The sequence below is a fragment of the Geotrypetes seraphini genome, chromosome 3 (genome assembly GCF_902459505.1).
Source record: "Geotrypetes seraphini chromosome 3, aGeoSer1.1, whole genome shotgun sequence".
NCBI lineage: Eukaryota > Metazoa > Chordata > Amphibia > Gymnophiona > Dermophiidae > Geotrypetes > Geotrypetes seraphini.
In genome coordinates, this window is record NC_047086.1 from 31,149,894 (window position 1) to 31,176,374 (window position 26,481).

Sequence of the window (26,481 nt, forward strand, 5' to 3'; positions counted from 1 at the left end):
CACTCAAGCCCAAATATGTGATCCTGCATTATTTTTTTTTTAGCATTAAATAATAGCTGCCACATTCTAGACCAGTCTTCAAGTTTTGCTACATCGCTCCTCAAGTTGTTCATGCCTCATCCAGGGCATGAGAGCATAAGCTGATAAGACCAGATTCTATATTTGAATTTAGCCAAAAGGCTGAGAAACAACTACCTTATTGCAGATTTTAATGCCATCTGCAAAGAGGCAAACCTTACCGAAAATGTTAAAAAGAATTACATAGAACCATAGTAAATGACGGCAGATAAAGACCTGAACGGTCCATCCAGTCTGCCCATTAGTTATACCCATTAAAAATACATGATTAAATTAACTTGTCTCTTCTTTGATATTTCTGGGCCACAGACTGTAAAGTCCACCTGTATTGTGCTAAGTTCTAGCTGCTGAAGTTGCCATCTAATCAAGCCATTGTGACATCACTGCTGAGGTTGGCTCTTAGGCATTAGTGGAATGAGGCATTATGACATCACAATCTAAGCTCTGGAATGTTGCTACTCTTTGGGTTCTGCCAGGTAACATAGTAAATGACGGAAGATAAAGACCTGAACGGTCTATCCAATTTGCCATTAAAAAAAACATGATTAAATTAACTTGTCTCTTCTTTGATGTTTCTGGGCCGTAGACTGTAAAGTCTGGTATTGTCCTAGGTTCCAAATGCTGAAGTTGCCGTCCAAGCTCACTCCAGGATATCTACCGTAAAGTCTGGCCAGTAACATCCTCCTGCTCCATATTAGTGGAGTTCCCATTGATGCCCACCCCAGCCCATCTATTGGAATAAGAATCAATCCCTGTGGCACACCACTGGTAAAGCCTCTTTCCTTAAAGCAGGGTCTGCTCAAGGCATGGGCTAGGTGAGCACTGGCTCAGGGTGCCAAGCCTGAAGGGCGCTTATAGTCTGGTTCCCTGCAATAGTCAACTCCCTGCTCTCCTGGCATATCACGGCTCACTCCATCCCTGGGTCCAGCAACCACCCCCCACCTTCTTAAACCACCCATGCCTAAGTCAGATGTCTCCCTCCCTTTTCTCTCTCAGTTCTTCTCCCCCTCCCCCCCCCCCCACCGAACCAGCAGCTCCCTTGGTGTACCTTCCAACGTGTCTTTCTCCTGGTACCGAGAGTGTCACACATAACACTAACTGTATCAGCCATGCTCCTGCAGAAACAGGAAGTTACATCAAAAGGGGGAAGGCTGAGGAAAGACGAAGTAGCCGGTGCAGACAGTGTTCTGTGAAATGCTATTAATGCCAACAAGAGAAAGACATATCGAACGTTGCACCAGGGGAGCAGCTGGGGTTTGAGAGAGAAGGGGGGGGGGGGGCAAGCATTCTCTTCGTATTACTAGCTGCATTAGTTTCTCCTAGCTTCTAGATGAATTCTACTACTACCACTACTACTCCTAATTTCTATAGCACTACTAGACATACACAGCACTGTACACATTGTAACCAAGAACTCTTAAAGACTTTCCCCCTGTATTCTACTTACTTGTACTTGACGTCCCTACAATGTGACTTTCACTCTGTTTCTCTTCCTCCCCACAAATATGCATGTATTCAAAGACATCACTGTTATTCTAAAAATTCATTGTATTCATTGGACTTCATTGTTATGTCTTCGCTGACTGTCCAGCTCTTCTTATTGTAAACCGCCTCGAACTACTTTGGCTTTGGCGGTATATAAAAAATAAAATTATTATTATTATTATAAGCAGGGACTATCTCTGTCCCTCGTGGGTTCACAATCTGTTTTTGTACCTAGCTGATCTGGGCATGGAGGGAGACTACATGAGAGAGAAAAGGGGGTGGGGGGGGGGGGGAGAGTGTCTCTGCTGGACAATGGGGATGGGGAAGGAAGAAATAGGGAAAGATGCTGGACCTGTGGGGACCTGAGGGAGAGATGTTGGGTCTCTATAACATAACTTTATTCTTCTATACCGCCACAATCTAACGATTTCTAGGCGGTTTAAGCAGAAGAGAACTGGACAATCGGCAAAATATTAGTAGTAAAAGTACAACGTTACCCAGAGTATAGACAATGTAAAATTTTTGCTATGAGAAAAACTTCAGTTAAGAAATGAATTTATCAAATAGTACAGTCTTAATTTCTTTTCGAAATGCGCCATAAGACAGCATGCCTCCACTAATATAGTTACCCAACCAGGACTGTTGTCTACGGTGTCAGGTCAAAAGCACGCCGGGACAAAGGCGCGCGCAGACAATTGAGCGCAGTGTGGAGGTGCACGCCGCAGAAAATTACTGTTTTTAGGGCACCGAAGGGGGAGGACGTGGGGGGGGGAACCCCCCCACTTTACTTAATAGAGATCGCGCCGCGTTGTGGGGGCATTGTGGGGGTTTGGGGGGTTGTAACCCCCCACATTTTACTGAAAACTTCACTTTTTCCCTGTTTTTAGGGGAAAAAGTTAAGTTTACAGTAAAATGTGGAGGGTTACAACCCCCCAAACCCCCCCACAACGCCGGCGCGATCTCTATTAAGTAAACTGTGGGGCCCCCAACAAAACCCCCCGTCGGAGCCCCTAAAAACTGTAATTTTCTTCGGCGCGCGCCTCCATCTTGCGCTCAGTTGTCGGCGCGCGCCTTTGTCTTTCGCGGGGTTGTCTATGAACCGTTGTCTACTTGCTTGAAATGCAAGTGTCCTATATAAAAATGACCTGTATCTACAGCCTGTATAAATTCTAATTCGTGGTTCATAGGGCTATATAGCACAAAATAAGATAGCAAGTAGGTATCTTATTTTGTGCTATATAGCCCTACAAGGACAACCAGGAATGGCAATTTATTCGCCTATCCAAAGATCACAGGCTGTAGATACTCAGCGCTATTTAGTCAGCCAGAAACAGTGCTGATTGGTTAAATATGCTAATATTATCAGTGCTTAGTCAGCTTAATCCAAGTATTCGTCACGCGAACCATTATCTTTGCAGAATAGTCATGTCTAGTGGCTAAAATTTAACCAGTTACGTCACACAATAACCGCCAATTTTCAGTGCTGACCGGCTAGGTTTCGCAGCCAAATATGGCCACCCAAATTGCAGTCCATAGCTTCACTGGCCAAAGCCGAAAATTGACTTCACTGCTTAAGTTTGAACGAGCCCCCTCCCCCCCCCCAAAAAAATTCCCAGATATTCAATATCGGTCGCCAAAATCGGCCCCACATTGAATATTCGCGGCCGGCGCTGACAAGAGTTAGCTGGTCTGAATATTGGCCATAATCTATCCAGAGAGAAAGTTGTTTCCCACATGATAAGAATAGTTAGGCTCTCTTTTGCTAAGGTACGCTAATCGAATTAGCACGCGCTAAACGCTAACGCGTGGATGTTAGTCTATGGATGCGTTGACGTTTAGCACATGCTAATTCGATTAGCGCGTGCTAATCGGTTAGAGCTCGCTAATCGGTTAGCGCAAAGCTCCTCAATTTGTCAGCAGGCTTTTCCGGTTCATAGACAAAATCGCGTGAGACAACGGCGCGCCGACAACTGAGCGCAGACAACTGAGCGCAAGGTTGACGGCGCGCCGAAGAAAAGCACTATTTTAAAGGGTTCCGAAGGGGGGTGTTGGTGAGGAACCCCCCTATTTTACTTAACAGACATCGCGCTGGCGTTGTGGGGGGGTTTGGGGGGTTGTAACCCCCCTCATTATACTTGAAACCAAACTTTTTGCCTGTTTTTTAGGGAAAAAGTTCAGTTTTAAGTATAATGTGGGGGTTCTACCCCACCAAACCCCCCACAACGCCAGCGCAATGTCTGTTAAGTAAAGTGGGGGGGTTCCCCCCCACACCCCTCCGTCAGAGCCCTTTAAAATAGTGGTTTTCTTCGGCACGCCGTCAACCTTGCGCTCAGTTGTCTGCGCTCAGTTGTCGGCGTGCTGTTGTCTCGCGTGATTTAGTCCCGTCACCGGCTTTTCCACTAGCAGCTTTTTGGCGTTTCATGTTTTCATTTTCATGTTTTTAATTGAAATGTCTGCTCGTAAATGATTATTTTATGCAATGCTTTCCTGTAAACCTCTTAGGGCCCCTTTTTACAAAGCCATGATAGCGATGCTTCTGTGGTAAAGGCACCGCAGCCCATTCAGTCCCCATGGACCTAGCGCAGCTTGTAAAAGGAGCTCATAGGGCTAGATTCACTAAGCAAACCGATCATGTACTGATGAGTTTGCGAGCCCTTTATGACCCGATTTCCCTCCGACCCGATTCACTAACCTGTGTACTGATACGATTCCGGTCCGTGCATGCAAATGAGGGAAACGGCATGCAAAGTAGGCAGGGACGTGATTCACTAAACAAATCTGGGACACCGACTGGGCTGGCCGATCAACAGAAGAAGTGACTGCTGGGGACCAGTTGCACACGTCCCTGCCGACTCTCCTGCTCCATTGCCGCCCTGCTCTCTGCCACGATCTTCCAGTCCTGCTCTCTGCCCTGAGCTTTACCCCGACTCTACTGCCCCGATCTTTGCTCTGAATCTCCTGCCCTGACTCTCCTGCCCCGATCTCTGCCCCAACTCTCCTGCCCCGATCTTCCAGCCCTGCTCTCTGCCCCGATCTCTGCCCCCAACTCTCCTGCCCCGATCTCTGCTCAAATTCTCCTGCCCTGACTTGAGCCAGTGGTTTTAACCAACTTTAAACCCGCGGGTTAAAACCACGGGCTCACGAGTAAAAAGTGAAAAACAAGCACGGATATCAAACGCATGCGCAGACCATCTACAGGCAAAGATCGGGGCAGTAGAGTTGGGGGCAGAGATCGGGGCAGGAGAGTCAGGGCAGGAGATTCAGAGCAAAGATCGGGGCAGTAGAGTTGGGGTAAAGCTCAGGGCAGAGAGCAGGATTGGAAGATCGTGGCAGAGAGCAGGGCGTCTGGATCGCTGGAAAGCGATCCGTGAGGTCGGTGGGGGGCGTTCCTCCAATCGCCCCCATTTGAATACAGGCCTGCTGGGAATCAGTCGGCCTGCGTCAGATCGGCCACGGAGCAGACTGACTCAGCCAGGTTAGTGAATCTAGGCCTTCGGCCCTCTAATACTAAGGTGCGCTAACCGATTAGCGCGCTAATCAAATTAGCGCACACTAAACGCTAATGCATGCATGTTAGTCTACGGAAGCGATAGCGTTTAGTGCACTAATTTGATTAGCGCATGCTAATCGGTTAGCGCACTTTAGTAAAAGAGGGGGTTAATTTTAGGTAGGGCATAAAATTTAAATAAATAAATAAATAAGTAAATATACCCTCTCCTTTCACGAAGCTGCATTAGGGGTTCTTTTATTAAGATGCGCTAACCGATTTAGCACGCGCTAAATGCTAAGGCATCCATTATATCCTATTGGCATCTTTGCATTTAGCGCATGCTAAATCGGTTAGAAACATAGAAACATAGAATATGACGGCAGAAAAGGGCTATAGCCCATCAAGCCTGCCCACTCTAATGACCCACCCCCCTGACTTTACTCCCTTAGAGATCCCACGTGAATATCCCATTTTCTCTTAAAATCTGACACGCTGATGGCCTCAATCACCTGTAGAGGTAGACTGTTCCAATGATCGACCACCCTTTCTGTGAAGAAGTATTTCCTGGAATCACCACGAAATTTCCCTCCCCTGATTTTCAGCGGATGCCCTCTGGTGGTCGAAGGACCTATAGGACAGAAGATATCATCTTCCACCTTGATACGGCCCGTGACATATTTGAACGTCTCAATCATGCCCCCCCCCATCTCTCTTCTTTCCTCTAGTGAGTACAGTTGCAATTTATTTAGCCTTTCTTCATACGTGAGATCCCTGAGCCCCGAGACCATCCTGGTGGTCATTCACTGAACCGACTCAATTCGCCGCACATCTTTCCGGTAGTGTGGTCTCCAGAATTGAACACAATACTCCAAATGAGGTCTCACCATGGATCTGTACAGTGACATTATCACTTCAGGTCTCCTGCTGACAAAACCCCTACGGATACAACCCATCAGTTGCCTTGCCTTGGAGGAAGCCTTCTCCACTTGATTGGCAGCCTTCATGTCATCACTAATGATCACCCCTAAATCACGTTCCGCCGTGGTCCTAGCCAAGGTCTCACCATTTAATGTGTAAGTTCTGCATGGATTTCCCTTACCCAGGTGCATTACTGTATTTTCTCGCATATAACGCGCGCGTTATACATGGTTTTTACATACCGCGCATACCCTTGCACGTTATATGCGTGAGTGAGTTGTACAAAATTTTTTTTACATAGTTCCCCCCCGACGTCCGATTCATCCCCCCTGCAGGACCGCTTGCACCCCCACCCCGAAGGATCGCTCGCACGCACCCGCATCCCCACCCCAAAGGACCGCTCGCATGCACTCCCACCCGCACCCCCACCCTGAAGGACCACTCGCACCCCCACAGCCTCCCGACCCCCCCCATCATGTAGAAGCTCCTACCGGTGTCCTGCTGCTTCCTCTTGGCGGTCCCGACACCCGACACGATCGGGGCAAGAGGGAACTCAAGCCCTCTTGCCCCAGCCAACCGCGGCACCCCCGACACGATCGGGGCAAGAGGGTGCTCAAGCCCTCTTGCCCCCCACCCAACTCCCCGACACAATCGGGGCAAGAGGGAGCTCAAGCCCTCTTGCCCCAGCCAACCGCGGCACCCCCGACATGATCGGGGCAAGAGGGTGCTCAAGCCCTCTTGCCCCCCCGACTCCCTGACACGATCGGGGCAAAAGGGAGCCCAAGCCCTCTTGCCCCGCTGACTCCCCAACTCCCCGACAATATCGGGCCAGGAGGGAGCCCAAGTCTTCCTGGCCCTGGCGACCCCACCCCCCGCTAGTTGTTCGGGCCAGGAGGGAGCCCAAACACTCCTGGCCACGGCGACCCCCTACCCCCAACCCGCACTACATTACAGGCAGGAGGGATCCCAGGCCCTCCTGCCCTCGACGCAACCCCCCCTCCCCCCAACGACCACCTCCCCAGCCGACCCACGACCCCCCTGGCCGATCCCCACGACACCCCCACCCCCCTTCCCCGTACCTTTGTGTAGTTGGCCGGACAGACGGGAGTCAAACTCGCCTGTCCGGCAGGCAGCCAACGACGGAATGAGGCCGGATTGGCCCATCCGTCCCAAAGCTCCGCCTACTGGTGGGGCCTAAGGCACCTGGGCCAATCAGAATAGGCCCGGGAGCCTTAGGTCCCACCTGGGGGCGGGGCCTGAGGCACATGGGCCCAATCCGACCATGTGCCCAAGGCCCCGCCCCCATGAGGGACCTAAGGCTCCCGGGCCTATTCTGATTGGCCCAGGCGTCTTAGGCCCCACCAGTAGGCGGAGCTTTGGGACGGATGGGCCAATCCGGCCTCATTCCGTCGTTGGCTGCCTGCCGGACAGGCGGGTTTGGCTTGTACGAAGCAAGACTAAACAATTTGCAGCTCTACACTCTCGAGGAACGCAGGGAGAGGGGAGACATGATTGAGACGTTTAAATACATCACTGGACGTATAGAAGTGGAAGATAACATTTTCCTTCTCAGAGGCCCCTCAACCACAAGGGGGCACCCGCTCAAACTCAAGGGCGGGAAATTTCACGGCGACACCAGGAAGTATTTCTTCACGGAGCGAGTGATTGATCAATGGAACAAGCTTCCAGTACAGGTAATCGAGGCCAGCAGCGTGCCAGATTTTAAGAATAAATGGGACGCCCATGTGGGATCACTACGTGGGTCAGGGCAAAACATTGGCTAATCTCAAGGGGAGGGTCTATAGAGTGGGCAGACTTGATGGGCCTTGGCCCTTTTCTGCCGTCATCTTTCTATGTTTCTATGTTTCTATCAAAAGCTTTGCTGAAGTCCAAATATATCACGTCCAGAGACTCCCCGGCATCCAGTTGTCTAGTTACCCAGTCAAAGAAGCCAATCAGATTAGATTGGCAGGACCTGCCCTTGGTAAATCCGTGTTGGTGGGGATCACGTAGGTTTTCTTCGTCCAGGATTGTGTCAAGTTTCTGCTTGATCAGTGTTTCCATAAGCTTGCTCACTATGGATTTGAGACTCACTGGTCTGTAATTTGCCCTCTCTGTCCTGCAGCCTTTTTTGTAAAGTGGAATAACGTTGGCTGTTTTCCAGTCCAAGGGAACTCTTCCGGTACGTAGGGAAAGATTGAAGAGTACGGCTAACGGTTCTGCCAGGACTTGGCTCAACTCTCTGAGGACCCTGGGGTGTATGTTGTCTGGTCCCATGGCTTTGTTTACTTGGTTAGCACATCTTAATAAAAGGACTTCTAGGCTTTTTTTATCAGTAGCCACGGTGGTATTAGCTCTGACGCTCAAAGGAATTCTATGTGTGTTGGAGCTAATACCGCTGCGGCTTTGTAAAAGGAGCCCATAAATAGCTCTTCTAAAATGCAGATCCCCGACAAATGATACACAATTAAGCCATTGGCTTTTACTTGACATTGCGTGTACAGCAAACTTTTAATAAACTCGAAACTTATCACAAATACATTGTTTCAATATTTTTTAAAATTTAATTAAAAGGAATTTAACCAATACTAACCCCCTCTTTTACGAAACTGCGATAGCAGTTTCTAGCGCGGGGAGCCACGCTGAATGGCTCGCGCGGCTGCCGACGCTCATAGGAACTCAATGAGCGTCAGGTGCAGCGCGGGCCATTCAGTGCGGCTCCCCGCGCTAGAACTGCTTTCGCCGTTTCGTAAAAGGAGGCCCAAGTCCACTGTGAAGAATCGGAACTATTTTTAGAAGAAAGGTCCATATCTTTCTTCCTCTCATTCTCCCTCTCCATATACATATGTAAACACCCCAAACCTTTTTATATATAAAAAATATTTTACATTTTTAATGATCACTTGAGAGACATTTCAGCACTATCTAATAAAACCACATTTGAAAGATAAGAAATGTCTTATGATGTTCACTACTTGTGTTGTCTTTGATAAATCTTGAAAGTGGGAACATAATTACCTTCAAGCATAAGTACTATTTTTGTTCTAGCCAAGATAACACATTAACCTTGTCTGATCAGGATAAAAATAAAAAGATATGAAATAATATTATTTCAGGCTTCTGGCTATAAACAGGATCTTTCCAGAGACTTGAGGAGGACCTGTGCTTAACTCCTTTATCACAAAGGTATTTTTCCTGATTGTGGACCAAGGAATTTTTGGGAGGGAGGAGGAGGGGTTTGCAAAAACATTTACAAACTAGTGCTATTCACATTATCCAATCATCCATCGTTGTTATTGGGAGGGTTTTTTCAGCACCAGAGTTACCAATGGATGTGATCAGGGTGACCAATACACTGAGACTGAAAAGAGGCTTGGGCCAAGTTTCTGTACGAAAAGTGTTTAAAAAATGATTAGGCAGCGAACCAAGATGGCGTCGGAGTAAGAGGTGGGCTCTCACTGCTCCCACGTTTGATTGATTTGTTAAGGGCTCCTTTTACTAAGGTGCGCTAGCGTTTTTAGCGCACGCAGGATTTTAGCGCGCACTAAACCTGTGCTATGCTTCTAGAACTAAACGCCAGCTCAATACTGGCATTAAGGTCTAGCGCGCGTGGCAATTTAGCACGCGCTATTCTGCGTGTTAAGGCCCCAACGCACCTTTATAAAAGGAGCTCTAAGTTTCTTCTTCATTATTTTATTTCCTGAAAATTTCTAAGCATAGGGGGAAGCTCAAAGGAATATCGCCCTCTCCTTCAGCTGCTGAAGGCCTTCAAGAAGCCGATATAACAACTTACAAGGGGGTACTGAACCAACCAACTTCCTAAATTCAGAGCGTTATTTTGTCACTGTAGCTGAAAAGAATGTTACGGTATCTTATTTCGTTAAGTGCCAATTTGCAGAAATGAAATCCTACGTTTTGACATTGTTTCAGATCATTGATTGAACCGTATCTATGTCACTCTCTTCTTGGTCGGGCTGAGAACTTTTCAGCACCCCCTCCTTAGTGTGAAGAGTTTCAGTCTCTGGTAAACCAGAGCTGAGATTGTGATGTCATAATGCCTCATTCCACCAATAAGAGCCACCCTCATCAGTGATGTCACAATGGCTTGATTGCCCTGTACTTGGCTCACTTTTATTACATATGAGGAAGTGCTGAAACGTTCTCAGCCCAACCAACCAACTTCCTAAATTCCGAGCGTTATTTTGCCACTGAAGCTGAAAAGAGTGCTATCTTATTTTTATTAAGTGCCAATTTGCAGAAACAAAATTCTATGTTTTGACGATGTTTCAGATCATTGAACTATTTTCTTGGTCAGGCTGAGAACTTTTCAGTACCCCCTTGTAGTGTGAAGACTTTCAGTCTCTGGTAACCAGAGCTGAGATTGTGATGTCATAATGCCTCATTCCACCAATAAGAACCACCCTCATCAGTGATGTCACAATGGCTTGATTGCCCTGTACTTGGCTCACTTTTATTACATATGAGGAGGTGCTGAAACGTTCTCAGCCCAACCAACCAACTTCCTAAATTCTGAGCGTTATTTTGCTACTGTAGCTGAAAACAGTGTTATCTTACTTCATTAAGTGCCAATTTGCAGAAATGAAATTCTATCTTTTGACATTGTTTCAGATCATTGATTGAACCATATCCATGTCATTCTCTTCTTGGTTTGGCTGAGAACGTTTCAGCACCCTTTCATATGCAGTGCCTTTCCTGAGCATTTCTGCTGCTGGGGCTGGGAAAATCCTCTGCTTGGACAAGGCATCACTGATCCAAGGCGGACCTGATACTCTACCTTCTTTTGAGTGATCTCATTTACCATGTGATATGGAGGATGCTGAAGTGAACTCCTGGCATTATGGAACAGGCTGATCAATCAAACTCCGGAGAAAAGAGTGAATCCGTTACGCCTTTGGGAATGAGTGTGCTGCCTTCGGTAGAGAGCTTAACCTGAACATTAACGAGAGGGGAGGAGTCACAGGCTGCCATCCACGAATGTGGGTTTCAGCAGCTGAACCATCCACCCTGCAGTCCTGACCTGGTTCTCTTGGATTATTTTCTTTTCCGTGTTTTGATGAAATCTCTCCGTGGACAGTGGTTTTCAAGTGATGAAGACGTCAAAGAAGCTGTGACGTCCTGGTATGAAAATCAAACAGAAAAACTCTTTTCAAAGGGGTTAAAGACATTGCAGGAAAAGTGGATGAAATGTATGGAGCTATCAGGGGACGATGTTGAAAAATAAAACAAAATGTTTCAAAACTCTTAAGAACATAAGAATTGCTGCTGCTGGGTCAGACCAGTGGTCCATCGTGCCCAGCAGTCCGCTCACGCGGTAGCCCCCAGGTCAAAGACCAGTGCTCTAAATGAGTCCAACCTCACCTGCGTACATTCCAGTTTAGCAGGAACTTGTCCAACTTTGTCTTGAATCCCTATAACAGACTCCTGAAGAGCGTTCCAGTTTTTCTGTCTACTGAGGTAGATAAGTTATTGAACACCTCTCATAGCATACATTGATGAATTGTCCCTTAAGTTGAATTCTCACATTTCCAAGATTGAAACAGTAGATAAAACTGTGGCTAAACTACAACCTTACAACCAGTACAACTGGTACAAGCTATTGGTGAATGTCTTTATGTGCTTACAGACGTTGGCCCCTAAACACCTGGTCCAGAGCAGCTTGCCGCATGAGCTGGCTCGACTGCTCCGCTCAGTTGAGCATTCTGATCTGTCTGTACCATCTGTGTGGGAGTTAAGGCTTTCCTCTTCCAGAAACAGTGTATTTCGCTGCACCGGCCTCTGGGAGTGGAACAATCTTCCAGGATACATTCGCCAGCAGCAAAATATTCAGAACTTTAGGAAACTGCTGAAAAGTCACCTGTTCTGTAAAATGAAATATAGGGTCTGAGTTTGGATGAGGGAGAAGGAGTGATGACTCTTTGAGTGCTGGTCACGGAGGTGTTCGATGGTCTGCTTGAAATGCTAAAGTATGATCAAGAAATTTCCTGCTTTTACAACCCTGTACAGATGGAAAAGTAAACAGGGTGTGAGATCTTCTAATATGTTTATACGATGCTATAGAAAATCTATTGAGCATGTAGAATGGAGCAGTGCCATACATAACCTTATAACAAAGACTGCCCGACTTAAACACGACACGGGCCTCCGTCGGGAGCCAATGCAGCTCACAATAGAACGGCGTCACATGGTCATACTTCCACCAATGCCTAAGAGTCATCCTCATCAGTGATGTCACAATGGCTTGTTCGTCCTAGGCTTGGCTCACTTTTGCTACATTTTGATTTCTAGAGTGGTGCAGTGGTTAAAGCTACAGCCTCAGCACCCTGAGGCTGTGGGTCCCTCTTGACCCTGGGTAAGTCACTTAATCCCACCATTGCCCAGGTACATTAAATAGATTGTGAGTCTGCCAGGGCATACAGGGAAAAATGCTTGAATACCCTGCCTATCCCAGCAGATTCACAATCTATCTAATGTACCTGGGGCAATGAGGTGCTGATGGTGGGTTAGGGGATTAAGTGAGGTCCGTAGTGCGGTCTTAAGATGGGTTTCCTAGAGTGTATTGATGTGTCATAGTGAGGTGAATTAGAGAATACCATTGGGGGGGGGGGAGGGAGGGTTTTTGGGGGGGGAAGTGGAGGGTATTTATGCTTTTTATTTTATATTATTTGATGCATTGTTGTTGTATTATACATAATGTGATACTCTTATGTTGTTTTTGATATTGTATGCATCAATAAAAATTGTTTGAATCTAAGCTCCAAGCCTTTTTCCCTTGTTCACATTCTATTTATTTTCATTTAAATGCATATAAAGTGGTTGAAGATTTGATCTACTAATTTTGAAGATTTATGCCTTTAATTTAACAAGTGAAATTTATTTTGTTTGGGAGTAAGTGACTTGCCCAGGGTCACAAGGAGCAGCGTGGATTTGAACCCACAACCTCAGGGTGCTGAGGCTGTAGCTGTACCATATAATAACATAATTACCTGCTACAACAAAACAAGAAGAGAGATAATGGATGCATCAAAAAGGCACTTTCAAGTCAACTGCAAATGAGAAATAATACAAAACAGAGGAAAACCACAGCGCTTGGGAAATCATAGTTAGCCTCGGCAGCCCCCTTTCATCTTTATTTCTAAGGGTGACGGGTGAGGGGAGGCCCTGCGCAGAGAAAAATACTTCAATCACTTTCCTAGTTAACAACCGGCGGTGAAAAAAGAAATGCAAACGAGTAGAATAAATAGTTCTTTGGACGCTGTTCAAATTGCAAGGTTACAAACCTGAAACCACTGCAATTTGCTGGTGACAGAAGAATGTTCACGCATATACTGTCAGAGCTGCCAAGAGATAGTTATTGAAAAGTTCAAGGCACTTAAAGTCTCAAGTGATTTGTCATTCTACATTATTAAAATAAAAAAAGTCCATCTGCATTTAAACTCATCAAATGATAATATATCAAAACGGCCTATTATGAAGCAATGAAATTGGCAGAGAACAAATTAGTCTAATGCAACAGGACAAGGTATGTCACCAGTGAAACACGAACGATCTTTTATTTGATGAAAATGATTTAGAAAGTACAAAACCTCGCTGTCTCGGTTGCATTGAAGCCAATGCACACTGAAGTGGGAGATATTATAAGTAATTTAAGTGCTTATCTTACAAGCCATAATCATGATATGGATATCCCAAAGCACCATATTACCTTTTCGGATCTGTGAACATCCAAAGTGTCGTTTTAGAAAAGAAGAACAGGGAATGTCCAGGCTATATCGACGTCAAGATATGACCAGGTGAATGTAGAAACCAGGAACTCTTTTGTTGGGCAAATATGGAAATGCAGTGATTGGGACACATTTAGAAAACTACTTAAAACACAATATTACAAGCTAAATACACTTCCAATAAAGGGAGGGGGTTATAAGATAGAGGGTTTAATTTATAACATTTTATTGAAGGAATTAAATAATTATACAATAATATAATACAAAAAGATATTCATTACAATTAGATTCACAATTATTAATTTTTCCATACATATTTCTATCATTCCTGATTGCTAAGGCCCGAAGGAGAGGCAGGAAGAGGCGGTCGGAGCATGCAGCGAGTGATTTCCTGCACTCGACGGTGCTCCGGCTGCTCTCTCCTGCCTCTCCCGCTACCCTATCCAGCCTCTCTCGCTGCCCTCTCCAGTCTCCCCCCATGAAAAAACGTATTCGCGGTTTTTCAAGATTCGCGGGGGTTCCTGGAATGGAACCCTCGCGAATATCGGGGGAGTACTGTACGTAATGTCCATCCATGTTCACCATCCTCTGCTCAAATCATTGCCCTTTCTATGCAGCTTGAGATACGTTCATATTACCCCTCTTAAAACTGCATATATCACAGAACTCCCTACAGAGGTGCACACGCACCTTTTTTTTAAACATACATATATACAATCCTACATAACCTTTACAATACAGTATAACCTCCAAAATGATATATTTATTTTTTAAAATTGAGACTGCCTAAAAGTAAGCGATTTACAGAGGAGCATACACTTAGGGCTCCTTTTACGAACCGCGTTAGCGGCTTTTGCGCGCGTGACTTTTAATCACGCGGTAACCCCCGCGCTAGCCGTAAAACTACCGCCTGCTCAAGAGGAGGCGGTAGTGGCTAGCACGGCCGGCGGTTTAGCGCGCGCTATTACACGCGTTAAACCGCTAATGCGCCTTTGTAAAAGGAGCCCTTAATGTAAAATAAGCCAGCATATAAATAAAGGACATTGTCTATCAAACTCTCCTATCTATCTATATATATAAAATCGGAGGTATGTATGTGTGATGTGTGTGTGTATGTGTGTATGTGCCAGGTACACGCAAAAATGGCTTGACCGATTTGAACGAAACTTGGTATGCAGATCCCTCACTACCTGGGATGATATGTTCTGGGGGTCTCGCGGCCCACCTGCAAATGTGGGCGGAGCTACAAACAGAAAATCAGATTTCACCCATTCATGTCAATGGAAAAAATGTAAAAAGCTGCTATTCTCACAGTAATTCCAAGTACCTGGGGTGATATGTCCTGGGGATCTCGCGGCCCACCTGCACACGTGGGCGGAGCTACAAACAGAACATCAGATTTCACCCATTCATGTCAATGGAAAAAATGTAAACAGCTACCATTCTCACAGTAAATCTAAAACGGCTTGACCGATTTGAACGAAACTTGGTATGCAGATCCCTCACTACCTGGGGTGATATGTTCTGGGGGTCTCGCGGCCCACCTGCACACATGGGCGGAGCTACAAACAGAAAATCATATTTCACCCATTCAAGTCAATGGAAAAAATGTAAAAAGCTGTGGGACCGATTTGAACGCAAATTGGTATGCAGATCCCTCACTACCTGGGGTGATATGTTGTGGGGTCTCACAGCCCACCTGCACACGTGGTCGGAGCTACAAACAGAAAATCAGATTTCACCCATTCACGTCAATGGAAAAAATGTAAAAAGCTGTGGGACCGATTTGAACGAAACTTGATATGCAGATCCCTCACTACCTGGGGTGATATGTTCTGGGGGTCTCGCGGCCCACCTGCACACGTGGGCGCATCTACAAACAGAAAATCATATTTCACCCATTCAAGTCAATGGGAAAAATGTAAACAGCTGCCATTCTCACAGTAAATCTAAAACGGCTTGAACGATTTGAACGAAACTTGGTATGCAGATCCCTCACTAACTGGGGTGATATGTTCTGGGGGTCTCTTCACCCCAGAATTTATATGTTCTTGCTCCTGGAGGTGAAACTAAAAATATTGTTTATAATCAAGTTTTGTGTTAGTTGTATTGTATTCATTTTGTCAAATATTTCACATTATAATTTGAATATTGTACTTTTTATAAAGCTGTAAAAAAATAATTTCATTCACCACTATAAAGTATCTTTATTTGAATCCATTTACAGTGTTATTGCTATAATTAAATACCCGTGCAACGCTGGGGCATCAGCTAGTAGATTATATAACCATGGCTTTGACAAATAGCTATCCGCTTCCGGCGTATTAGATAAAGGCGTCAACAAACAGCTGAGTTTTCAACAATTTTGTGAAATTCACGCGCATTCTGTGCAGAGTCACAGACTCCCTGGAGAGGTATTCCACAATTTTACACCAGCTATCGAAAACACGGAAGCTTTCGGCTTCCCTGTCTGCTATCAGCTTCATCCCTCCCTCGAAACCTCGGCATTCTTCCTGGTTAGTATATTTTTCAAAGATTTTGGAAACACTTTGGAGCTGACCGGAACAGATCTTGGTGCATTATAGGTAACACTTACAACCCCTTCCCCCCTTTTTTATTTTTACAAAACCATAGTGCAGTTTTTAGCGTCGGCCGTGGCGATAACAGCTCCGACGCTCATAGGAATTCTATGAGCGTCGGAGATGTTACCACCGTGGCCGGCGCGAAAAACACGCTACAGTTTTGTAAAAAAAAAAAAGGGAGTGACGTTAAGTTATATTCTCTGCTGTATCGGAAGCCAGTACATCTTTTTTAAGGTAGGTGTAATATGGGCCATCCTAGGTGCTCCAGTAATTAACCTAGATGCTGAGTTCATCAATAACTGCAATGCTATACATTTTGACTTGGCCAACGCAAGGTAACGAGCATATATGTAAAAAAGACAATAAAACCTTAGACTGCATTCACTATGTTTGGGCTTTTTTCAGTCATTCCTCTGAACTTTCAAAGCTCTCCATATTCACTTTGTGTGGGCTTCATCCCCCCAACCATTCTTCTTAACTTTTAAAGCTCTCCATATTCTTGCCACCACCTCTCTCCCCTTCCTGCACTCAGCATATAAACCTTATGATCATTTTTTTTGTTGTTGCACATTTTAAAATCTGTTTTTGACTGTACTGAAACTTCTCTGGTCTGCTGAGATCAGAATTGCTGCCTCACTCCAGTGGTATAAATGAAGTGAATAGAGAGTCGGAACCGGTCACAAAGTCATTTTAAAATGGATAGAAGACAATTGTAAAGCTTTCACGGATGATTAAAGCAAAGCTACCAGAGTATTCAAGCAAAGGGAAAAAGTGAGGGGAAAGGGAGTAGCTGAGGTTTTTTGAAATGTATTTGAAGAAAGGATATATACAACCGAGCCTGTCTTACTGTTGACATGAGCAGCCTAGAGGTGTGTTTTCATATTAAACTGTGAAAAAGATTATTTGAAAGACTTTTTGGAATATAGTGGCTACATCATATGAATCTAGTCCTTTAGTACAGTCAAGCATCGGAACATGCTTAGATCCAGACTAGTTGGCCCTCGGCAACTACAATGTCAGACATCTGATAGTACTTGCTAACTCTGATGAGCAAAGTCATTTACAAAAGCGGCACCCAAGTCTCTCTAGTCTCAAGTCTCTATTTCTTTATATCAGTGGATCACAAACCGTGTGCTGCGAGATACCTGCGAGGAGGAGAGGTGTCGGTGCTGGCTGACTGCTTACAGGACGTGCCTCTCGTGGCGAGAGACGCGTCCTGTAGTCAGTCAGCTGGCGCCGGTGCCTCTGCTCCTTCTCACCTCTCCTTCTGCAGCACCCCCCCCTTACCGGCGATAATGGGAGGCTCAGAGCCGCTGCTGAAGGACATCCGCGCATGTGCGGACATTGACGTGATGACATCACACCTGCGCGTGATGTCATCACATCGACGTCCATGCATTTCCGGGTGCCCTCCAGTTGCGGATCTGAGATTAGTATGCCGGGGCTTAAAAAGTTTGCGACACACTGCTTTATATGCTACATATTGCATCATCACCATGTGCCAACTAAAGCTCATTAAGCCATACTTTTCTCAACATCATTTTGCTCTGATCATCCAACTAATGGCACTGCCTCAGTTGGATTACTGCAACTCTGCTTACATGGGAATCAACACCACTCTAGTTCACAAACTGCAGCTTATCCAGAACACCGCTGTTAGACCAGGGGTGCCTAATACGTTGATCGCGATCGACCGGTAGATCAGGAAGGCAATGCGAGTCGATGGGCTACATTATAGACTCAGGCGGAATAGAAATCCCTAATGTAAATGTAAATGTAAATGTTACCAACCCGATCTACCAGGCCGATCCCGACGTCCCCCACCACCGCCAAAAGCTCTCCTTGCAGAAGCGCGGGACCGAACCACATTCCTTTCCCTGACATCAATTCTGACGTTGGAGAGGAAGTTTTGGGCCAGCCAATTGGGGCTTGGGGCGGCGGTGGCTTGGGGACCTGTTCGCCGATGGCAGCGGTGGCAAACCTAGTCGCTTGGGGGAGGGCAGGGAGAAATAAAGAAAGGGGGCAGGCAGGGAGACAGAAAGAAGGGGGGGCAGGGAGACAAAGAAAGAAGGGAAACAGAAAGAAAGGGGGCATGGAGAGAGAGAAAGAAAGAAAGAAAGGGAGGCAGGGAGACAGAAAGAAAGAAGGGGCAGGGAGAAAGAAATAAAAAGTTGGGGGAGAGAATGAGATCTGGAGGAGAGGAAGCATACTGGAGGCTGAAAGAAGGGAAAAAATATTGGATACACAGTCAGAAGAAGAAAGTGCAACCAGAGACTCATGAAATCACCAGACAACAAAGGTAGGAAAAATGATTTTTTTTTTTCAATTTAGTGATCAAAATGTGTCCATTTTGAGAATTTATATCTGCTGTTTATATTTTGCACTATGGCTCCCTTTTAATAAACCACTATAGCGGTTTTTAGCACAGGGAGCCTATGAGTGTTGAGAGAAGCGCAGGGCATTCAACGCAGTTCCCTGCACTAAAAACTGCTATTGCAGTTTAGTAAAAAGGGAGGGAGTATATTTGTCTATTTTTGTATGGGTGTTACTGAGGTGACATTGCATAAAGTCATCTGCCTTGACCTCTTTGAAAACCCCGGGAATATGAATGATAATTAACATTTTCTCTGTGTACAGTGTGCTTTGTGTTTTTAAAAATTTTTTATTGTTTGTAGATCATTTTGACTTGGTCATTTTAAAAGTAGCTCGCAAGCTCAAAAAGTGTTTGCACCCCTGTGTTAGACATCTTCAGTTTAAAGAAATATGATTCAGTCTCAGCCTTCTTCAAACAACTGCACTGGCTACCCATCCTATCATGGATATACTTCAAAATATCATGCATTTTACACCACATAATCCATGGAAACTCAGCCACCCCACTCACCCTACTATTCTCAAAGGCCTGGTCCACATCTAGGAGAATCATAAGCAAAATACAACTAAATCTGCCTTCCACACAAAATCTCTATTACAGGCCAGTGCTCCACTCCATGTTTACTTTCATGGGTGTAAAAACTCGTAACGACCTACCCAGTGGCGTACCTGTGGGGGGGGGGGCGTGGGGGGAGGTCCGCCCCGGGTGCACGGGCCCAAAGGGGTGCACAGCTGGCCTACCACAGGGGAAAGGCTGCCATTGCCGTCATCAGAAAGAAGCCGGCGCCAGTTCTCCCTCCCTCCGAATTCGTCCTGCTTCTTTCCCACGGGCCGACCAACTTTAGCCGTCCGACTTCAATTCTGACGTCGGAGAGGATGTTCTGGGCCAGCCAATCGCTGCCTGGCTGGCCCGGAACGTCCTCCCCGACGTTAGAATTGATGTCGGACAGCCAGAGTTGGTCAGCCCGCGGGAAACAAGCAGGGCGAATTCGGCGCCGGCATGTTTCCGATGGCCAGTGGCAGCCTTAACCCGGCGATGGTGGCAGCATGGTGGTTGTGGCGGCGGTGGCATGGGGGAGGGCAGGGAGAAAGAAAGAAAGGGAGGGGAGACAGGGAGCCAGAAAGAAAGAAATGGGGCAGGGTGAAAGAAAGAAAAAAATGGGGCATGGGGCGAGAGAGAGAAAGACAGACATAGAGAAAGAAAGAGGGCATGGAGAGAGAAAGAAGGGGGCAGGGTGAAAGAAAAAAAATGGGGCACGGAGAGAGAGAGAAAGACAGACATACAGAAAGAAAGGGGGCATGGAGAGAGAAAGAAAGAAGGGGACAGGATGAAACAAAGAAAAAGTTGGGGGAGGGAATGAGGTCTGGAGGAGAGGAAGCATACAGGAGGCTGAAAGAAGGCAAGAAATATTGGATGCACAGTCAGAAGAATAAAGTGAACCAGAGACTGATGAAATTACCAAACAAAGGTAGGAAAAATGATTTTATTTTCAATTTAGTGATCAAAATATATCCGTTTTGAGAATTTATATCTGCTGTCTATATTTTGCACTATGGCCCTAAACCATAATAGCGGTTTTTAGCGCAGGGAGCCTATGAGCGTCGAGAGCAGCGTAGGGCATTCAGCGTAGCTCCCTGCGCTAAAAAACGCTATCGCGGTTTAGTAAAAAGGGAGAGAGTATATTTGTCTATTTTTGTATAGTTGTTACTGAGGTGACATTGCATAAAGTCATCTGCCTTGACCTCTTTGAAAACCCGCGGAATATAAATGATAATGATCATTTTGACTTGGCCACGAAGGTAAGGGGGAGGGAGGGAGGGGAGCTGCTGAAAGACATCTAGTAATCCTTGCAGGCTTGACTGTGCAGGGAATTATTTTTGTTAATATCATGTTTTGTTATGTGACTAGCATTATTTAGACTTTAATTTCTATGAATGAATAGAATGATAATGATATAAAATTACTTGCTTGTTTTTATGTGCATGCGCTGAAGGAAAGTGGAGAGAGAGTGGGCTGAGGATGCTGAAAGGAAATGGGAAACAGAGAGTGGGGAATAGACGCTGATTTATAAATTGACAATTGTACAGAATATTATTTCTTTTTATACTTTAATATTATAAGTTCAATATAAAACAATTCAAGGCTTGTGTGGATGGAATCAGGTGGTTTGTGGGGATGAGGACCGAGCTTACGGGGATTAGTCCAATAAAATGGTATTTTCTTATTTCTCATTATTTGTTTTATTTTTATTTGTTAATTTATAAAGTGGTGATTGTTATGTATCAGTTTTTTCAAATTTACATCTACTGTCTTTATATTTTGCACAGTATTAGAGGACATGTATTACTGTTTTTGTGGTGTTGCATTGTATGCAGAGTCTGGTTTCTTGGCAGTTCAGTTTTACTTTTGTCTACATATTTCTATTTTTGGTTTGTGATTATTCCATATTGGGCGAGGGTGTATCTGTCTGTGTGTATAAAAGGGACATGGCTTTCTGATAGCATCGACTGTACAGGATCAATTGACTGCGCAGGATCTGGTTTGTTTAGTTTTACAATGTATGTGTTGGTGTTCTAGTGCTCACTGCAGTGTTTAAGATGCTGCCTTTTCCTAGGTACACTCTTGTTGTACGATATGTAGATTGTTACTAAAAATCATATTTTCATATAGATGGGGTGTGTCAAAAAATGATGGGCCCCGGGTGTCACATATGCTAGGTACGCCACTGGACCTACCAGAAGTGATCAGAAAAGAAACTAGTCACACCTTATTCCGGAAGAATAACCTTCCTCTTTGACAGCTGAATTTATACGCTTCTCTCAGAAAATAATCTAACCACACCTTATAGTGGAAGAAGCCGAAAACTGTTCCCCTCGACTGTCCTCTAACCCTTACTCTGTAAGTCCCCTAGAGCCTGAATAGGCAGGGCCGCCATCAGGGCAGTACTACCAGTCCTGCATTCAGGGGCCCGGAGCTGACAGGGGGCCCGGGCTCCCCCAGGGTCCTAGGCTACAGTCTAGGGAGGGGGCGGGCCGCCCCAGGTGCACAGGAGAGAGCTGGACGGTGAACCCGCGGAGTTCAATACATCTCGAGCCGCGAGGCTCGTCTTCTGTTCTACCTGCCCTGCTGCTCACATATAGCCGATCGGAAGTGTTCCCCGATGTCAGCGCTGAAGTCAGAGGGAGGGCTTAAGTAAAGGCTGACGTCGGCTATTTGTGCGCGGTAGGGCAGGCAGGGAACAGAAGACAAGCCTCGCGGCTCGAGCTCCGTTTTGCTGAGAAAATTGCAAAGATGGGCTGGGAGGCAAACGCGGAACACAAAAGGGGGGAGGGGATGCGTTTTGGACACAAGGCATGAACTTGGGAGAGAGGAAGGGAGGGAAAGATATGCTGAGATGGGGGAGGGAATGTGTTTTTGGACACAGAAGGCATGGACTTGGGAGAGAGGAAGGGAGGGAAAGATATGCTGAAATGGGGGAGGGAATGTGTTTTTGGACACAGAAGGCATGGACTTGGGAGAGAGGAAGGGAGGGAAAGAGATGCTGAGGTGGGGGATGGAATGTGTTTTTGGACACAAAAGGCATGGACTTGGGAGAGAGGAAGGGAGGGAAAGAGATGCTGAGGTGGAGAATGGAATGGGTTTTTGGACACAGAAGGCATCGACTTGGGAGAGAGGAAGGGAGGGAAAGAGATGGTAGTGTACACGGGGAATAGAAGAAAGGAGAATTTTTGGTCATAGGGAGGGAGTGAGGTACAGATAGTGGCATACCAAGGTGGGGGAGGGGGAGGTGGGCGGTCCACCCTGCCCCGCCCCGGGTTTATGTCCCAAGGGGGTGCACAGCTGGCCACCCTCCAGTGTTCTCCATAGGCCGGCAAACTGCGGCTCTTTAGCCACTTGAGTGCCACCGCCACCATCGGGAACAGGCCGGCGCCGAGTTCTCCCTGCTTTTCCCTGTGGGGCCGACCAACTCTCGTCACTCGCGTCAATTCTGACGTCGGAGAGGACGTTCTGGGCCAGCCAATCGCTGCCTGGATGGCCTAGAACGTCCTCTCCGACGTTAGAATTGATGTCGGGTGGCGAGAGTTGGTCGGCCCCGCGGGGAAGAGAAGCAGGGCAAACTCGGCGCCTGTCTGTTCCCAATGGCGGCAATGGCAGCCTATTCCCCAGTGGCGGTGGCAGCATTTTCCCAATGGTGGTGGCATAGGGGAGGGCAGGGAGAAAGAAAGAAAAGGGGAGGGGGACAGGAAGCCAGAAAGAAAGAAAGGGGGCAGGGTGAAACAAAGAAAAATGGGGCACGGAAAGAGAGAGAAAGACAGACATACAGAACGAAAGAGGGTGTGGAGAGAGAAAGAAATAAGGGGGCAGGGTGAAAGAGAGAGAAAAACAGACATACAGAAAGAAAGGGGGTATGGAGAGAGAGAAAAAGAAAGAAGGGGCAGGGTGAAACAAAGAAAAAGTTTGGGGAGGGAATGAGGTCTGGAGGAGAGGAAGCATACAGGAGGCTGAAAGAAGGGAAGAAATATTGGATGCACAGTCAGAAGGATAAAGTGCAACCAGAGACTGATGAAATTACCAAAGGTAGGAAAAATGATTTTATTTTCAATTTAGTGATGAAAATGTGTCTGCTTTGAGAATTTATATATGCTATCTATATTTTGCACTATGGCCCCCTTTTACTAAACCGCAATAGCGTTTTTTAGCACAGGGAGCCTATGAGCGTTGAGAGCAGCATGGGGCATTCAGCTTAGCTCCCTGCGCTAAAAACCGCTATCGCGTTTTAGTAAAAAGGGAGGGGGAAAATTTGTCTATTTTTTATAGTTGTTACTGAGGTGACATTGCATAAAGTCATCTGCCTTGACCTCTTTGAAAACCCGCGGAATATAAATGATAATTAACATTTTCTCTGCGTACAGCGTGCTTTGTGTTTTTAAAATTTTATTGTTGGTAGATCATTTTGACTTGGCCACAAAGGTAAGGGGGAGGGAGGGGAGCTGCTGAAAGACATCTAGTAAACCTTGCAGGCTTGACTGTGCAGGGAATTATTTTTGTAAAATCATGTTTTGTTATGTGACTGGCATTATTTAGACTTTAATTTCTATGAATGAATAGAATGAAAATTATATAAATTACTTGCTTGTTTTTATGTGCGTGCGCTGAAGGAAAGTGGAGAGAGAGTGGGCTGAGGACGCTGAAGGGAAATTGGGAAGAAAGAGTGGGGAGAAGACGCTGATTTATAAATTGACAATTGTACAGAATATTGTTTCTTTTTTATATTCATCCATAGCTGCATGTTAATGATGTGCTCATATGCATTTATTTATCATCATAACATATACATCATCATTAACATGCAGCTGTGGATGTGTAAGGACAGGCTGAGGAGGATGGATGGAAAGGAAGGAAGGTGCACATATCAACATATCATACATTTTTAACATGCATGATGCAGCTATAGGCAAGCTGAGGAGGATGGGATCATACAGACGTGTATGTTCAGATATGCGCTCAGATGTGTAGTTTTTTCTGATATATTTATTAAGCTTACAGTATTTATAAAAACACATTTAATTCTTGTTACAAAAAATATTGTGCAATTGTGATCTACTTCTGGCCTACAAAGGTCAAAAGAAATCCTTAACTGAGATTTTACATTCAAAAGTGAGTTATAGCTACTAGCACTATTATTTATTAGTTATTTATTATGCAGATGTTTGTTAGTTTGTTATTAGTTCAGTATTAGACATATGGTAGTTTAGAATAGATAGGTATAAATTAGTTTAGTTTAGGTTAGGTTAGGGCCCTGCTGAAAGAGTCTACCTTGACGTGGTTGCAGGCTTACAAATATTTTGGTCAAAGAGTGCGGCGACAGAGAAAAGTATGTGTGTATTCGGCTCATGGAAGAAGGGGGGGTCGGGGGGGAAGGGGTGCGTGGGGGGCTCAATAGGATTGCTCAGTAAGGGGCCCAGAAATTTCTAATGGCGGCCCTGTGAATAGGTATGAGCGACACATAAATGGAAGTCCCACGGAGAGTGGGAATACATTAAACACATCTTAAACTAGTGCAAGGCTGCTGTGGGCCAGAACAGTTACAGCCTCCAAAACTGAATAGTGTATTCTAAGTAAGGCCTTGTACAGGGGAATTATCACTTCCTTCTTTCTTCTGGTTAATTCTTTCTTTATGCAACTCAGCATCCCTCCATAATTGGTTAGCACCTTATCACGGGGTTTAACTACCTTGAAATCCTCAGACACTATCCCCCCAAGATCTCTTTCCCCTCCTACTACTGCATAGAATGGCTTTGGAGTTCTGCACCCCAAACGCATCACTATTTACCAGGGTTAGGGAATTCCGATCCTCAAGAGCCGTATTCCAGTCGGGTTTTCAGGATTTCCCCAATGACTATGCGTGAGACCTATTTGCATGCACTGCTTTCAATGCACAGTCATTGGAGAAATCCTGAAAACCCGACTGGAATACGGCTCTCGAGGACTGGAGTTCTCTACCCCTGGTATATACAGTACTTTTCACATTAGAATTTAACTGCCAAGCACTCAACCAGTTTGCTGGTGGGGTTTTTTTCAGATCACTTTTCAATTTGTCTGTCTCCCGTAGCAGATCTTCACATCAACTGCAAAATGGCAAATTTCCTTCCAATCCTTTAATTTAAAATGGCATTTATTTGCCACTTTACTCCGCCTCAAGGTTCACAGCAGTAAAACATAACTTCCCATAACAAAAAATATAGATTATGAGGGGTATTGTTTCTTAATTAAGATATCCACAGCAGTGGCTAATAAACCTGTTCTGGAAGACCCCCTAGGCAGTCCGGTTTTCAAGAGATCCCTAATGAATATGCATGAGGCAGATTTGCATACCTGTCACCTCTATTATATGCAAATCTGCCACATGCATATTGGTTAGGGATCTCTTTAAAACCCGACTGGTTAGGGGTTCCCAGGACAGGTTTAAGAACCACGGATCCATATCATTTATACTCTTCTGTCTCATATCTGTCTCTATGTTTCACCTCCATTTGTCACCTGGACCGGATCCCAGGGTACTAAAAGAACTCAAATATGAAATTACTGACCTGCTATTAGTGATCTGTAACCTGTCACTAAAATTGTCTGTAGTACCTGAAGATTAGACTCCAGCGGATTCAGAACACCGCGGCTAAACTAATCTTCGCAAAAAGCAAATTCGACCACGTCTCCCCGCTTCTGTCTAAGCTTCACTGGCTCCCAGTAATCTTTAGAGTTCACTACAAATGCGCCTGCCTAACCTTCAAGTGTCTACATGGCATCCTTCCTCCCCCTTTTCCACTATCTTGGAACTCCTCGAATCCCAACACTACCAGATCTACTCAAAAATTCAAACTATCCTTCCCCTCTTTATAGGGCATATCCCATGCAGGAAAATTAGGGACATCCCTCTTCTTCAGGATCAACAAACTCTGTAACAGCTTTACTATCACGCTTCAGAGTCTGACCTCCCTCCAACTCTTCCGAAAACATTTAAAAACATGGCTTTTCTCTAAAATGTAACGACCTCTCCCTCTTCGATATACTAAGTCTCTCTAAACTTCTCTGTACCAAGTTCTTCTACTTTTCTTTGGAGTTCCTTTCTATATCAATTCCTGTAAACCGTGCCGAGCTCCACTTCTGTGGAGATGATGTGGTATACAAACTTAAGGTTTAGTTTAGTTTAATGGCCAATGTTACGCTGATTTTTAAAAAGAGTTCTAGGGGAGATCTAGGAAATTATAGAATGGTAAGCCTCACTTCATGGCGGGGCAAAATGGTGGAAACAAT